The sequence below is a fragment of the Harpia harpyja genome, chromosome 4 (assembly GCF_026419915.1).
Source record: "Harpia harpyja isolate bHarHar1 chromosome 4, bHarHar1 primary haplotype, whole genome shotgun sequence".
NCBI lineage: Eukaryota > Metazoa > Chordata > Aves > Accipitriformes > Accipitridae > Harpia > Harpia harpyja.
This window is the reverse complement of record NC_068943.1, coordinates 68,278,549-68,294,666: the sequence shown is the minus strand read 5'-3', so window position 1 is coordinate 68,294,666 and position 16,118 is coordinate 68,278,549. Positions and strand designations below refer to the sequence as shown.

General features: G+C 38.9%; 1 protein-coding gene across 4 annotated transcripts in view; it reads left to right on the top strand.

Moving 5' to 3' along the window:
- Nucleotides 1–16,118, top strand: part of TULP4 (TUB like protein 4) — a 163,388-nt gene that overhangs the window by 32,234 nt on the left and 115,036 nt on the right. The window lies entirely within an intron of this gene.

The window sequence follows — 16,118 nt, the reverse complement described above, 5'->3', positions numbered from 1 at the left end:
TGCTTTTACACAGTATTAAAGTCTGGCTTGGAAGACTAATGGAAAGGCAGGGGAGTGGGAGAGGAGCTCAGTTGAAGTCTGCCAGTTTTTCGGAAGCTGCATACTGGAATGGCAGGGGATAGCTGTCATCTTTAGAAAAACTTTCAGTTTTGTTAGAAAGAGGGGCAAGTGGGACTTCTCAGGAAAAGTGTTAAGATGCCCTGCAGTAAAATGCTGTAATTTCAGAGTGCAAGGCATTGTCCTGACTACAATGATACAAAAACTTTTCCATTTGTTTTTTCTGAAAGGGATACATCTGTTGGTAAAAGCTGATATTTCAGCTGTGTTTTATCATCTTCCTGGGTCCTATCTCTCTCTTGCTGTAATTCTTCATGGGAAGTGCAGACGATGCCCAGCAGCATACAGAGTTGGACAGGTGTAAGGACTTAGTTTGTTTCTGCTTTTTAGTTAGACTGTGTTTGGATGTGCTCTTTGAAAAGAATCTGTCCAAATCAAAGCTTTGCTTTTAGTTTAGTGGGTGGAATGACATTGTATGTACTGAAATTAAAACCAAAGATACAATGTGGTTTTTCTTGTCTTTTGTGCTACTTACTCATTGGACTCCAATGTATGTTGCCCTTTTGACATAAGCTGCACCAAAGATTTAGAGGTGGGTGGTTTTGGTTCTTGTGTTAACATTGATAACAATCCTCTTTTCAAGGAAAAAAGGGAGCAGGGGATAAATATTTAGTCTTAAATAATTGCTTCCACATGCTTTGTCTATATGAAGGTGCATGGGTGTATTGTAAATTATATAGACTTTTATATTTATAGACAAGAGACAGATTCATGTATATATTTGTATTGGGTTCATTCAAAAAAATTATAGCCACCTTTTCCCAAAGGGAGGAATGATGTTTAAATCCAGCATTTTGTTTTGAACCCTCTCTAGTTGTCAGTATAATTTTCAGTTGCAAATTGCATTTTATTTTTGAAATATGTGATACAATGATCACTCTTCATTTCTCCATATTTTCTTCTCTAACTTTTCTGTGAACCTGGGCACCTATTTTTCTCCTTTTGCATCATATGTGTCTTGGAAACAATGGAGGAAGTGCTCTATATGGGAACGTGAAGCCTTGTTGCAGAACGTGGAAATATAAGACTAGGTTTAAGTATGTGCCAGTTAAGTGGAGAAGATGCTGATATGTATGCTGCCCTTTGGTTTTGGCTAGTTTTGCTTTGTTTACTCAGTTGGCCATTAGATTCTCTTTCTGGGTCACTGCATCGTTGCCATGTGGATTGAGCTGTGGTCTTTGCACATCCTTTCATCGAACAGTGATTGGCATGAGAGAGACTTTCAAACGAAAGGAAAATGTTCTGTTTGAAATTTCTTTTTTTTTTATTTGGGCGCTTAAAATGTGCTGGGTCAAGCTTGTCATTAATAGAGTTGTGTTTCTGTAAATAGTCTTCCTGATAGCAGAAAATGTGTGAATGACCAGAATAGAGACTGCCAATTAATTTTTCTGTATGGCACTATGAAACCGGTCTGGTGGGGTTGTAGTGAAGGAAGAAGAAAAGTGGCTTTAGTGCAGCTAGCTTTCTGTGTTAAGTCTGTGGCGGCTGTCAGATTTTCCTGCTGGCATATTTTTTTGAGCATCAGTGTAGATGAAAGTTCATACTTGCAAGATGATGTGTTATACAACACTCTTCACCAGGCTTACTGAATGTAATCCTTTTATAGGAGAATCCTACTGATTTTGGTAGGAATGAAACTAATACAGGATTTGTTAGTTGTTAAAGGTATATAGTTGAACGGACAAGATTTTTTTCTTTAGAAAACACCTTTCCTTCTAAATCTGTCTGTTGAAAGATTCTTTAAAAGAAAGAAAATGTTGAACAGCACTGCTTATTGCTAATATTTGCACAAGAAGTAGTGATGTTTTGTTTTCCCATTCTCATTTTAAAAAGCAAGCAGCCAACGACAACCTTGTCTCTTCTGTGTACCACATTACACAATGGAAAATGCTAATTTTGCAAGCATATTCTGGTATATGTGTCTGATTAAAGCTATGTTTGTTGTAGAGAATGTGCCCAAAGGGATGTGATTGACTAAAAACTTTTAAGAGCCTGTGTGTTTCACTGACCAGTTCTAGGAGTGTGTTGTATTGTCTTGTTCCCAGAAATGGTGATTTATACCTCTACATATTTTTCGCTGGGATAAAGCTAGGGTGACAAGTCAAGTTGACTGTTTTTCTGACATACGTTGCTGCTTTAATATTACTATGCATTCAATTTTAAAGTTTGCTGTAACAATTATACAGTATGCTGTAATGAACAGAGCGGAAGAGTGAAAATACAGAAGCTAGATCCTTTCCATTTGGGGTATAATTAGCAATATGCTGCAGGCAGAGCAGTACGTTGTATTTCAGTTTTAGGGTGAAAATCTGGAAAAGGTAATATGGCAGCACTGTGCTTTTGACAAGAACGTGAGACTATTTTTAATAGGGTCATCAAGGTGGATGCTAGTGATGTATTTTTGCAATGCTTTTATGATTGCTGAAGAGATTCACTGAAACCTTCTTTTGGTACACAGGTTCTTTTTTGACTGTAATAGCATGCCTGTAGCATATCTGAACAAATAAGAATGAAGAATCCCCAGGACTGAATTACTGACACACACATTGCAGTGGTGGACTTGCATGACTCATCACATTGAACAATAATTGAGAATTAAATGCTTTGTAGTGTGAGCCATGCTTGTGTTTTTACAGTTGCTTCAAGATCGGTTTTTAGAGTTTGCAACTAGGAAGTGGCTGCCATATCATTTTAGTTAACCACCTCATTTTTTTGTAGTTTCTAAGGAGAACTACAGGGATTAAAATAAGCATATTCCTTTTATTCTGTGGCAAGAGGTAAAAATACTGCATTTTGTGATAGATCTTTTTTTTAACTTTGGCATTGCGTTTACAGTTCTGAATCTCATTTATGTAAGGCTCAGCATTCTAAAAATGAAAATTTAAATGGGCACGTATCAAAGGCAGAAGCAACTTTGATGCAGAAGGAAGGGGAAATGTGCGTTGTGCAGCAGTTGTGCATCTATGACGTGTTTCACATGTCGTAGGAACACATTGCATCTCTGACCATGGGATGGGAGGTGTCTCTGTGAGGGTACGTAGTGGATGGAGCAGATGTGAATGACTGCAGAGGCGCGTGATTCGGTTTGGCTTTGGAACATTTCCCTTGGTCTGGGAGAACAAACTGATGGAAGCTGGCATTCGGTGGGTTTCTTTCTTAAGTCTGGCAGAAAGGTTAGAAGGCAGGAAGATGTGCCATTGTACTGCAGTGTGTGAATTAGCAGCCGGGGAACAGAGATGTGGTGGCCTAGAGTACCTTCCCCTCCCCTGCATTTGTAAATGCAGTGCTGTGCAGAAATTAGAGAGTGAAATTTAGAAGTCTTTGATTTTGACCTAACTTGACTTTCCTTAGCTGCTCTGGGAAACAGTGTTAGAAAAGTAATTGATACATTCCTTTTATGACTCTTATTATTTCTGTGATAAATTAAGGATTAAATGAAAAATATCTGGTCACTTCAGCAAGGTCAGGGTTTTACCCAGTGTGACTAGTAGGCTCTGAAGCATGCCAGGCTGAATATGTTTTTTTATACTACCACGGAGACACTGAATTTCAGCTTCTGGTCCATCCCGAGGTTTCTGGGGAGACATTTTCAAGGGGATCTGTGAAAGATAATTAGAAAAAAAGCCCAAACTTATCCCCAGTGGGCTTTGATTAGCCTTTCAGGGATCTTCCCTTCCAGTGAAAGATTTACAGGATGTCTGCAAATCAAATTGGTTGGATGGTGCTGCTGCAGGTATTTCTTTTAATGGGTTCTGTTGCGTCTAGTGTATTAAGATAATAACACTTTCTATGGCACTTACTGTTTCTTATATTATTAGTGTTTAAAAAGATGTTTTGCAGGTGTGTATTTTCTCTTCACTGAGCTAACTAAAAAGACATCTTTGATATATTTGTTAAGATTCAGTATGCTAATTGCTGGACTGAAGCATTAAAAAAGTAGTGCAAGAATATGCAAATTCAGATGCAGGGAACAAAGTAACATGCTGAATATGTTATTGAGTATGTATAACACTTTTAACTGTAAACATAAAGTAAATTGCTCATTTATTTACATTTGACATTATTTTAGTGTCTTAAGTGCATGACTACAGCTGCAAAAACCACCCTGTTTTGTTTAGCACAGGATTAAGAAGTAGATAGGGTTGTAAACATCTCAGTTGGACTGTCAAATTAATTATTTTTAATTAGAGCTTTTCAAAGGAATGTTGTCCTTTAAAAACATTCAATAAATGTTGCTTTTCATACTACATTTGTTACGGAAGTCTCTGCACAGTTCTTGGTTTTGCTTTGGAGTGGAAGGAGGTTACAAATTGTTTTTCCTATTTTAAAAGGAAAGCTTTTCTTTATTCTGTCCACCTTTTTGGGCTTGTATATGAAAGTTCTGAGCAATTCTGGCAGAGCAGATTCTTTCCAGAAGTCTGTTGCTTGTATAGGAAATAAATTTTAAAAACCAAACAAATAAACCTTTTCAGTAGTGTTTCTTGGTTTGTAGTGTCACTGGTAAGGATATAGAAAAAAATACAGGAAAGCTGTTGATTTGTTTTGTTTTGTTTTAAAAAACTTTGTCTCTTTTAATTTTGAGTGGCATTTGAACCTTAAATGACTCCTGGACAGAATTCCTGGACAGAAAAAACAAGTCAGCATGTGAGTCTTGACAGCATGGGTACCTCGTATCAATTGTTGCCTTCAGACACGACTGAAACCCTTGTTACTGGTGAATGCTTTAAGAAATTTTGAGGTAGAGCGATACCATAATAATGCCTTTTGGCTGTAGAAGCCTCAGTGGTACAAGACATACACTGATGTAAACCGCAGTGGTACTGCAGATCTTCTCTCTTGATTTTCTGTCACTGCACACAGAAGACAGGACAAGGTTTGTCGGCAGAAATCTTTTTGTTAAAGCAAGCTAGTATAATTGGAAAAGACAGACAAGCTTTTGGGCATACAAGGTTCTGAAGAAGGACTTGTATTTCTGAAAGCTCACCTAGTTTTTATAGCCCTGCTAGCTGATACAGTGCTAAATCTGTCTACAAACCATGCCCTTACTCTGTCCTTAAGCTATTACAGCTACAGAAAAATAGTGCTGCAGAGAGAGGCAGAATTAGTGCTTCTGTGGGCAGTGACTTGTAGGAGAATAGGTCCTGTGCCTGACTGGGCTGGCTCAGTTAAATTTGTATTGTGACTGGTATTGCCAGGCTTTTCTGACTACTTACTTTCGGAAAGGACAAACACCCTGGGATTTCATGCAGGCACTTTATATCTTCTGGAATTGTCTGCTCTGCACTTGCTCTGGGTGCTTGAGTGCTTTAATTTCTTAAAACAGTATTAAAAGAGCCAAAATACATTTTAAACCGCTTTGGTAAGAAAAAGACTAACAGTCTTTTAAACTTCGATGAAGCTTAAATATGCTCTGTGACATGCAAGAAGTGTCTTTCATAGCCTTCTCTTAAGAGAATTAGCAAAGAAAATCAATGGAGCTTGAAGTTCCTTAAGTGACAAATAGCAGTCCTGCTGCTTCGCATTTCTGTGCCCTATATCAGTTTGCAAACCCCAAGGTATGGCCTAAACTGTGCTGGTACACATTCTGTAAAGTTTGTTCACTCCAAGAAGTGTGACCACTTTCAATGTGTCTTTTATCTTTTCTTTGTGATATTGTTTTTTTCCACCCACACTTAGCTTCTAGTTCCACAAATATTTGGCCCTTTCTGCCTGACTGTCCGTCTTTCTCAATTCCCTCAGAATCCCAGCCTCTCTGCGAGCTCTCCAAGTTCAAGGGGGTTGGCTGCTCAGTGCACTCTCCTCTTACTAAGGTACAGGATTATATTTGTCTTACACAGTCACGTGGCTTTGAAGCAAACCATCCAGTATTGCTACAAGTGTTGTTGAATAATGAGAGTTGGTAATGCTGCATTGATGTGCTTCTTGGAAGTTGCTTTTGTAGGTCGTGTGTACACAGTGTGTTTCCTGCAAAGGATAGGTCATCTGCTCAAGAAAACTTTAAATTACAGTTTTCCTGTTTTGTTTCAATAAGTATCTAGAAAGTCATCCCTCAAGGCTGGGTAAAAAAGGAATACATGACATGAGAACAGTATTGTCAGCTTTTAAACAAAACTGATTATATTTGTAAGCGGGTCATCAGTGTGGTTTTATATTTTACTGTGCTATAACACATAGCTACAGTTTTGTTGTTAGATAATTCTACTCAAAAAAGTTTGAAGTGAAATCAAGCTCACTTCTATCAGAAATGAACCCTAAGCTTTTATTCATGTTAAATTGTTGAAAGATAACAACATGCGTATTTCAAGATAATGATATGCCCAAAGAACCTTTCTTGCCTTTTGAATTAGGGCGAAGATACCCTATTGTTTTGGATAGGAGCAATTGTTCAGCATGATAACTTGGGTGTTCAAGGGAAATAAATGCATTTTCTTTAAGAAAAGTTTAATAATAAGGAACTACAGATGTAGTGAATAGGTGAGATTACTACTAACAGTTGATAGCTAAGCTTGGAATATGGGCACCTTCTGAATAAGGAGGGTCACAACTCAATATGTAATTCTGAAGGCCTTGTACATGCATACATACATATTGAGCATCTGAATAGTCAAGAAATCAGGTTTTATGATAGCATTTCTGAGCCATAATAATCATTAAGGATACTGCCTTGGTTTAAACAATTCCCAGAGGAATTCATCAAATTACAGATAGTCTGAACAGATAAGATATCCATTACAAACCATAAACATTTCACAATATAATTGAACATAGAACACCGAGTAATTGCTTGTCAAGTATAGCTGGAATGTAGTAGGACAGACAAAAGAAATTTTATAGGCACTTGTCCTTGGGCAACCAGCATTTCTGCTCTGATAACAATCTTTTATGAACATGTGTGAACTTCTGAGGGAGTTCTCAGTATTCTCCTTGCATTAGGAGCTTCTTTAAAGAGAAATAATCCACTTGTATAACAAAAATGTTACAGGAAGAAATGAAAATGAAGTTGAATTGGGGAATTTTTTTGTGAATTTTCAAAAAGAAGTGCTGGTTTTAAGTTTTCAAAATAGGATTGCGATGTTCCGGTTCTGGAATTATTTGACAAACTAGTATATTGGAAAATAGTATCCTTACATACTCATCAATTTTTTGCATTTTAAGAAAATGAAATGTACATAGCTGACTTTACTAATGAAGAAAATACATCTTTGTTTAGCCTGATCAGAATGTAATAAACTGCAAAGTACAGTGGATTTATTCTGCTATTCAAAAGGGACACTCTGGCAGGAAGGAGTTCACACCCCTTGCCCTGATTAACAGTAGGGTTCTCGGGTTGGTGGAAGATGTGAGTTGGTGGAGCCTGCTTTGGCAATTTTGGTTGTTCTCTGCAGACAACAGACAACACTGTCTCTCGTAAGATTCTCATAGACAAGCTGTTGATGTACAGGCTGGATAAGCAGACAGTGAGGTGGACTGAAAAGTGGCTGAATGGCTGGGCCCAGAGGGTGGCGATCAGTGGCACAAAGTCTAGTTGGAGGCCAGTGACTAGTGGTGTACCCCAGGGATCAATACTGGGTCCAGTCCTGTTTGACATCTTCATTAATGATCTGGATGATGGGGCAGAGTTTACCCTCAGCAGGTTTGCTGAGGACACCAAACTGACAGGAGTGGCTGATACGCCAGAGGGTCATGCTGCCATCCAGAGGGACCTTGACAGGCTGGAGAAATGGGCTGACAGCAACCTCATGAAGTTCAACAAGAAGTGCGAAGTCCTGCACCTGGGGAGGAAGAACCCCATGCACCAATATATGCTGGGGGGCCACCCAGCTGGAAAGCATCTTTGCAAAAAAGGACCTGGGGGTCCTGTTGGACGCCAGGTTGAACATGAGCAAGCAATGGGCCCTTGTGGCAAAGAATGCAAATGGTGTCCTCTGCTGCATTAGGAGAAGTAATGCCAGCAGGTTGAGGGAGGTGATCCTTCTCTGCAGAGCACTGCTGAGGCCACACCTGGAGGACTGGGTCCTGTTCTGGGGGGCTCCCCGGTACAAGAGAGACATGGGCATACTGGAGGGAGTTAAACAAAGGGCCACAAGGATGATGAAGGGACTGGAGCACCTCACATGAGGAAGGGCTGAGAGAGCTGGGGTTGTTCAGTGTGAAGAGAAGGCTCAGGAGGATCTTATTAATTTATATAAATACCTGAAGGGAGGGTGCAAAGAAGATGGGGCCAGGCTCTTTTCAGTAGTGCCCAGTGACAGAGGCAATGGGCACAAACTAAACTGCAGGAGGTTCCCTGTGAATATCAGAAAACACTTTTTCACTGTGAGGGCAATGGGCTCAGGTTGCCCAGAGACATTGTAGAGCCTCTATCCTTAGAAATACTCAAAAGTCATCTGAACACAGTCCTGGGCAACCAACTCTGTGTCCCTGCTTGAGCAGGGAGCTTGGACCTTCCAGAGGTTCCTTCCAACCCCAACTGTTCTGTGATTCTGTGAAATCTGTTTGTAACTCTAGGTGAAATCATTTGCACCTGAACTGGTGGAGCAACATCAAAAAACACAACTCATGAAGGCAGGCAGGAAGCGCTAAATATGCAGAAGTGTGGAGAGAAGCCATTCAAGTTTGGCTAAAATGAGAGAACAGCTGATGTGCTAGAGGAGGCAGAGAGCATTTTTCCTGAGGATGAATCCAGATGATATTCCAAGTAGTCAAGCAGTTGGAGAGCATAGTCAAAATCCTCATGAGGAATTATAGGCAGAGATAATTAAAATGCATAAGAAAGTCAAAGCTGTTGGATGTGAGGGTAACCACAAGAGAAGCAGAATTTGGGAAGGAAAATTGTCACTAAGCTGAAGAGGAGCAGAAACTGTTTAGATGGAACAAGCCATGCCCTTGGAAGGAAGTTTTAGAAGAAGCTGCAGAGCATAAGTCTGTTGTAAGCTGTAGAAATCTGCAGCTCTGCTTAAAGCAAAGTAATAAAAAAAATGCTAAATGTAGACAGTGAAAGATCTGACTTCTGGAGGAAATTGTATCACAAGGTAGCAGTGCCCTAATTACTGAGCTGGCTTGTTTGAATGTAAAATGAGAAAATGGTAACTGTTTCATCAAGGAAAGGCAAGGCAGAACTGTGAAGAAACCTGCAGCAACAGATCATAACTACCTAGGATAGGTGTGTAAGTATACCTGCATATGTGCAGGAGAGACAGGTGTAGCTGGAGTAGAGCCAGTCTCAGAAATGTTGTCCAAGCTGAGAGTGACACTGGCTTTTGTGAAGCTAGGCAAACGTGTGAGGGATCTGGCATTCACTGACAGTCAGCAGAAGGCAGCAGTCAGTTCCACAGATGTAGTTTCCAGAGAGGATAACGGCCAGCAGCAGAAGACGCAACCGAAGGCCGATTATCAGCAGTATGGTGACCTCCCAAAGTTAATGTTCTGAGTAGTGTCCTGGAGAGGGGGCCAAGCACAAGGACCTGCAAGAGGTGTTGGAGAAGTTGAGAAAGACTGAGTGTTTTAACCTGTTGAAGGAGAAATCCATCATTCTGAGTAAGATGGAAAAAAGACAGACAGAGGGTTCTTCCACCCAGGGAAGAGATAGCTCTAAAGCCTTTAACCTGAAAAGAGCTAGAGGATGTTGAGTTTCACAGAAAATCTGATTCCACCAAAAGGAATGAATCAATGTCATTCTTCAGGTAGAGATACAACAGAGAATTGTGTTAGTGGGGGGAAAAAAAAAGGTAGGAAGGAGACTCAAATAGGCTTGATTATTCAATTACAAAATACTAAAAATAATGTTTGTAATTTCTAGCTACCCTAATGAGGACCTTTCTTGAGGAATGACCTTATTTATCTTTAAAGGGTGCACAGGTGAAGATATCCCAAAAGGCTGTTTTGATGATACAATGGGACAGCTTTCTGATGCTCTGCTGTTGGTAAAAGGAGTGTTGATTGCATACTAGAGAGCTTAGTTTAAAAGGGATACAACCAGGCCTTTACATCAGAGTTATCGTAAGGAAAAGGGATCCTATTCCTTATTCTTTCCCTTCCCTTAATTCTGATTTGGTCCTGTGAGGTATTTCTTGAGCCTGGTAATACACAAATACCTTGCTCCTCAGTTCAGAAGTATTGTGGGAGCATATGATGAAGCTGTGTTTGCTGCTGCTGCACAGAAGTGATAATGTTAAATGCCTGGTTAATTAATAGTGTTGCTGTGGAGGGAGTTGCATTTATTGTAAGGAGTGGGTGCTCAAAATGGGGTTCCTTGAAATAAGGTGTCTTAAAAGTACACAGAGGACTAAATGGCTAAGAAAGGCTGCAGTTTGAGAGTACCTGTCACTTCTTGTTCTGGTAATAGCTTGAGTTAGGCATATACTTCATGACCCAAATGGGACCAATACTGAATAAAGTGTATGACATGGAAGAATATTTGATGTTACAGTTAGAGACACAGATTGTTTTGGTGTACAAAGTGAGCCGTTAGCTTAAGTTATGTTTATCGGTGCATAAGATAAATGCTTTCTCGCTTATGTCATTTTAGCAGTTCTACTATTGCCCACAAGATACCCCATTGATTACAGATGTTAGAGTAGGAATTGCTGTTTTCCCATGGAATGCCATCAATCGTCTACATGTTTTATTTATATTTCATTGCATTTCCAGCATTCTTACCGTTTCCCGAATAATACCCTTAATGGCTTCTTCAGATTTAGTAGTCCTTTTACTAATTAGGGAACCGAGACCCTGAACTCCGCTTGTGAGAGGAGTCTGTGTGTCATAAGCTCTCTTGAATATTAGCAATACTTATGGAAGTTATAAAAATGTAAGCCAACACTTGTTTATTGAGAAATATGTATTGGAATATATATATGTTGTTCTTGTTTGAAGGAAATCAGAAGTCTTTTGAAGCAGTGTTTCAAATCAAGAATAGTTGTTAAGGATAAAATTTGTCCTGCTTTAAGTACTTTCTCCAGAAGAAATAAATCCAGCAGGGAAGTTAACAAATTAGATTAGAACATTGTCGTTTTAATACATACTACTTATGCAGCCAATTATACCTTGTTATTATGTCTTATGGCTGCCATAAAGTCATTCTGTTGATTAAACAGATTCAAATTAGGCTTTGACACAATGTTATTATGTATTATCAAAGGCCCTACCTGGATCTGGAGTTTCATTGGGTTAATTGTGGTAACGATTCTAGTCTTTGTGGTCACTGGGTATATGTTAAAATTTCCTCGCTCAGCCAGCTTCCTGCATGGTTCCCTCAGAGTGAAGAAGTGAGATATGGTTGTGATTACACTGGCCAGGGAGATGATTGTGTTTAATGACTGGCAGCAGGTGTCAGTAATTATAGGTGTAGGTTGCTTCTCCATCCGGAAGGTCCTGAGTTGCTGCTAGCAACTAAAATGAGCCACCTTATGCCTGAGATGGGAGAGGGAGATGCCTTCTCTGAAAACAGATAAGCCTAAATTACTATTTGAGGCAAATGCATGTAATTTTGTTTCTGTACATATATAATATTTTCATACATGCCTCCTTTTTATTTTATTTGCTCTTTCTGCAGCTTTGATGCATAATTGTGACAATAATCAAAACTTGCTTGTAAAACTTGAAGGACTTCTGCTTGTTCATATGACTAAAAAACATCATATAAAGGAGTTGTATTTTACGTGAATATATATATGTCTTAGGAAAGACATGGACCTGTTGGAGTGGGTCCAGAGGAGGGCCACAAAGATGATCAGAAGGCCACAAAGATGATCAGAGGGCTGGAGCACCTCTCCAGTGAGGATAGGCTGAGAGAGTTGGGGTTGCTCAGCCTGGAGAAGAGAAGGCTCTGGGGAGACCTTGTTGCATCCTTGCAGTACTTAAAGGGGGCTTGTAAGAAAGATGGGGACAAAATTTGTAGCAGGGCCTGTAGCGGTAGGACAAGGAGTAATGGTTTTAAACTAGAAGAGGGTAGATCTAGATTAGATGTAAGGAAGAAGTTCTCCACTGTGAGGGTAGTGAAACATGGGAACGGGTTGCCCAGAGAGGTGGTAGATGCCCCATGCCTGGCAGTGTTTACGGCCAGGTTGGATGGGGCTTTGAGCAACCTGGTCTAGTTGAAGATGTCCCTGCTCATTGCAGGAGGGGTTGGACCTTTAAAGGTCCCTTCCAACCTGAACTATTCTATGATTCTATGATAAATACGTAAATTGGAGTATTTGTAATATATATTGTCAGATAAAATAAATTCATGTAAGTAAAGCTGCTGAAAAAATAACAGCTGTAGAAAAGCTCTGTTCCACAGAAAAGTAAGCTAATGAGGAACTAAACCATTTGATCTGCGGGCCTCATACAGTCTCCTAATGTTTCATGCTTTACTTTCAGCTAACTTCATAAAACAAATGTTCTATATTGAGCTAAAAATTCGTATGGAGCTCAATAAAAGTGCAAATAGATGAGACATACCATAACATATGATACTGTTTTAAATGAGAGCATAGCGTTTTTTTATTGTGACTTTTGAATATTCTTATTTTCTAACTAACGATTCTTCAAATCTGTTGTGAATAGGCATGAATTGCATACTAGCTGAAGGAGTAAGCTTTCTGTCCTTGTGTTTTGCCTATTCAACTGTTCCGTTTTGCAGGAAATGTCTCCTTTTACTATGACTGTTCAAGTGCTTTTAAGTGTTTCTTTCCTACAAGTTCCCCATTTTTAGTGCCGTGAAGACTCAATAACAATAGCTGAAACTAAACTAGAAACACCTTTTTGATATATGTACCCAAGATGAAAATTCTTGCTGTGTACTAGGCATTTTATTACTTCACTTAAGATATTTTTTCAAGGTATTTTCCAAACGTGAGACTTCTGTACTAAAGTACACAGAGGTTTACTCACAAGTGTATCTCCTGTCTGAAAGTAGTAAGACATAAACTTAAAAGATTTTAAACCTGATGCCTTTGGGCAGCTGTTATTTTGAAGTTTCTTGTGGCCTTTATGTTTGTAATCCTCAGGACAGAAATTTGAAAGCTTTTTAATACTGAAGGCACTCTTGTTTCTTAGATTTTTTTTTTTTTTCCTAATACTACTGGTCATATTAGAAATACCTTGCTATTAAAATTTTATTTTTAATTGCTGGTGCAAATAATAGTAGCACCTGAATTATTGGCATTATTTCTACTAACTCTGTAGAAATGGTAAGCTTTCCAATATTATTACTGTACTGTTGAAAACCAGATGATTTTATGCGATGAGCATCCATTATTATTTTTACTGGCATTTATTCAAGCAGAGCGTTTTACTCATTTGATGTAGGGATCTAATACATAATTAATTACATGTTAAGTGGTAGCAGTGTCCATGAGAGCAGGGAGAGAGCTCAGAATTTAGGTAGAAGTGGGAATGAGCAAGCCCTGGGGAACAGGGCAGCCTGAAGGGTAGGGTGGGAGTTTGGGACTGTTAGGATGTGAGACACAAGAGTACCTGGAGGAGGATAGGAGGCAGAGAGAGGGCAAGCCTGCCTGCTGCTTTTCTGATGAGGCTGTCTGCCAGGCCATGGGGTTGGACCTATGGTTCTGAGATCCTGAATTCCGCTGGATTTGTAAACAGCTATCAGGTGTGGTCAAAATATGTTCATCCTCTGTAGTGAATGATCCAAACCAGAGATGACAACTTTAATAGCTGTTAGTTAAATGTAGATAGTAGATATCAGTCCTGCTCATCGTTTCGTGGATTGATGGTGGATGTCAGGAACAACATGTAGGTTTTTCCTATTTCTTTTGTAAAGCTTGAGCAATTTGTCAGACAGCCATTGTGTATCAGAGAGAAAGATTAAGCTATCAGAAGTTATGAAATGTCAGCATTACCTGCAGTTGATTTACCGTGTTGGCTCATTTCTTCGAATGTGTTGGTGCGTACATATTATGATTCAGTTTTCAAGTAGCTGAATACATCCTTTTTTTTTTTTTTTTTTTTTTTGATGCTTTGGAATTCTTTTCCGTTCAGTACCTGTGTGGTGCCTGTGGATGAGGGAAAGTTGCCTGAACAAGCTCTATACTGGTTTTGAAAATCAGTAAGTAGTCACTGAAGGGCATGAAGAAAAGTGAAGTCCCATGGTTGGGCAGCTGAATGTTGCTGTGGGGGATTGTTTTTTTTTTACTGAGCTTTTCACCATAACCAGTATGTCTCATTTTCTGAGTGATAGTAGTAATCATTTTACTATCTTTGGAACTGTGAAGATGAATTCATTAATTTTCATTAAATGTCCAGATACTATAATTCTGCTCAGGTACCCAGCATTTCTTGGTCTTGAAGCATTTGCTTTTGTCAGTGTAATCTTGATACTCTTCTGGGGATCTGATTTCACAAGCCAATTTTAAAATAAATTTTCATGACTCATCTTCAGAGTTTGATCATGAGTAATATTTGGCCCCATGGCAGGTGGGCACCAATGCAGTGGAGGGTTTTGGTATATATCTATCTAATCTTAAGGGGTTCCTTGATGGACAGCATAGCTAACTTCAAAACTCGAGACTTCAGGTGTATAGCAGTCAGAGTAAGGGGATTTTTAGTTGTGTTTTACATCTAGCTCATTGTTATTCAGTCGGTTTTTCAGCTTAGAAATCTCCTGTTCGGAGCTTCAGAACAATTGTAATGATGCGGATTGTACCCAGAGGATGTATAACATGATTCCTGTTAATGGGAGGTTTTAATAATTGAGTTCACTGTTGTTGATGATAACATTAGAGACGTTAGGTCTAACTTGTCCTGTTGAGCTTGAGTTTTAAAGTGTTCTAAAAAAAATCTGTGATGTACTTATATGCTGCAGTAATTATTAAGACTGAGAATCACAGGCATTTAATTGAATCTGAAACATGGTAGTGTGACTCCCTTGGGTAGGCGTGAAAGCTAGAAGTAAGTCAGATAGTACATGGAGTGAAGTTTCTTATTGTCAATTAACTCCAGAATCACTTGAGAAGTGCAGACAGTTTATCAGCAAACTTACTGTATCCTCACCAGTACTGCAAATACCACCACAGTCTGAAAAATCAAGTTGAGCTTTTAGTCCTCACCAGTAATTAAGGTTTTGTAGGTTAATGTAGGTTAGCTCTCCTACATCATCTGTCCAACATGGTATCTGTAGCGGGTTTAAGCAGGTATAATGGAATGAACTGTTGTATTTATGAGTAAAGATATTCCTTTGGTTGTAAAAGCAACAAAAATATGTTTTCTCTTTACTATGCTAACTCTGCGGTGTTAACTTTTTATCTTGCATGTCAGCAGAGGTGAGTTTTGAATACACGTGGGGAGCAAATTTATTGAGTAAACAGTTGCTACTGTTAAATAAATCACTCTTAAGGCTGTATTTTAAAGCCCTTATATTGCCAGAATCAGGCAGAGGCCCATAAAATGCCTTACAGAAGGTGTGTGAACTGTAGAGGAGGCTTTAAAATGGGGGTAAAATGTCTTTTTAAATGCCCTTTATACTTCCAGGTGGTTGTGGAGGGTGCTTTTTGGGTTTCACTGTCCAGTGTGATGATGGTTAATTTTCCCCTTTATTTTTACAAGTGTTCTTTAGCAATGAAATTTCCATTGTATTGTGCTGTAGCACTCGTGGGTAACTTCTGTCGGTGTAGATTTAGCTACCATTCTTGTGAAATTGAAATTTTCCTTTATAGTTTTCCTTAATAGTGAAAGATGGGTTATTATTTTTTAAATATTCATGTGGATGGCACTGGTTTTAGTGGAACATGTTAGATTATGTAAAATACTAATCTAGTCTGCTGATAATGACAACTTTCTATTTGGGTTTTTTTACTAACTGAAAGTATTTGAATTTTTTTACTTAAAATACAGTTTTCAAAAGCCATTTTGCTCACTCCTCTTAATCTTTGTAATTCTGCTTAAAGAAAGTAGTCTGCTGCTTTCTTCATTCGCTACTTGGGATAAGTAGGGAGGGGAAGCCTTGAAAATACTTAAAATTGAAGACACAGATTTTCCATTTCAGTGAGCCAGTAGTAGTC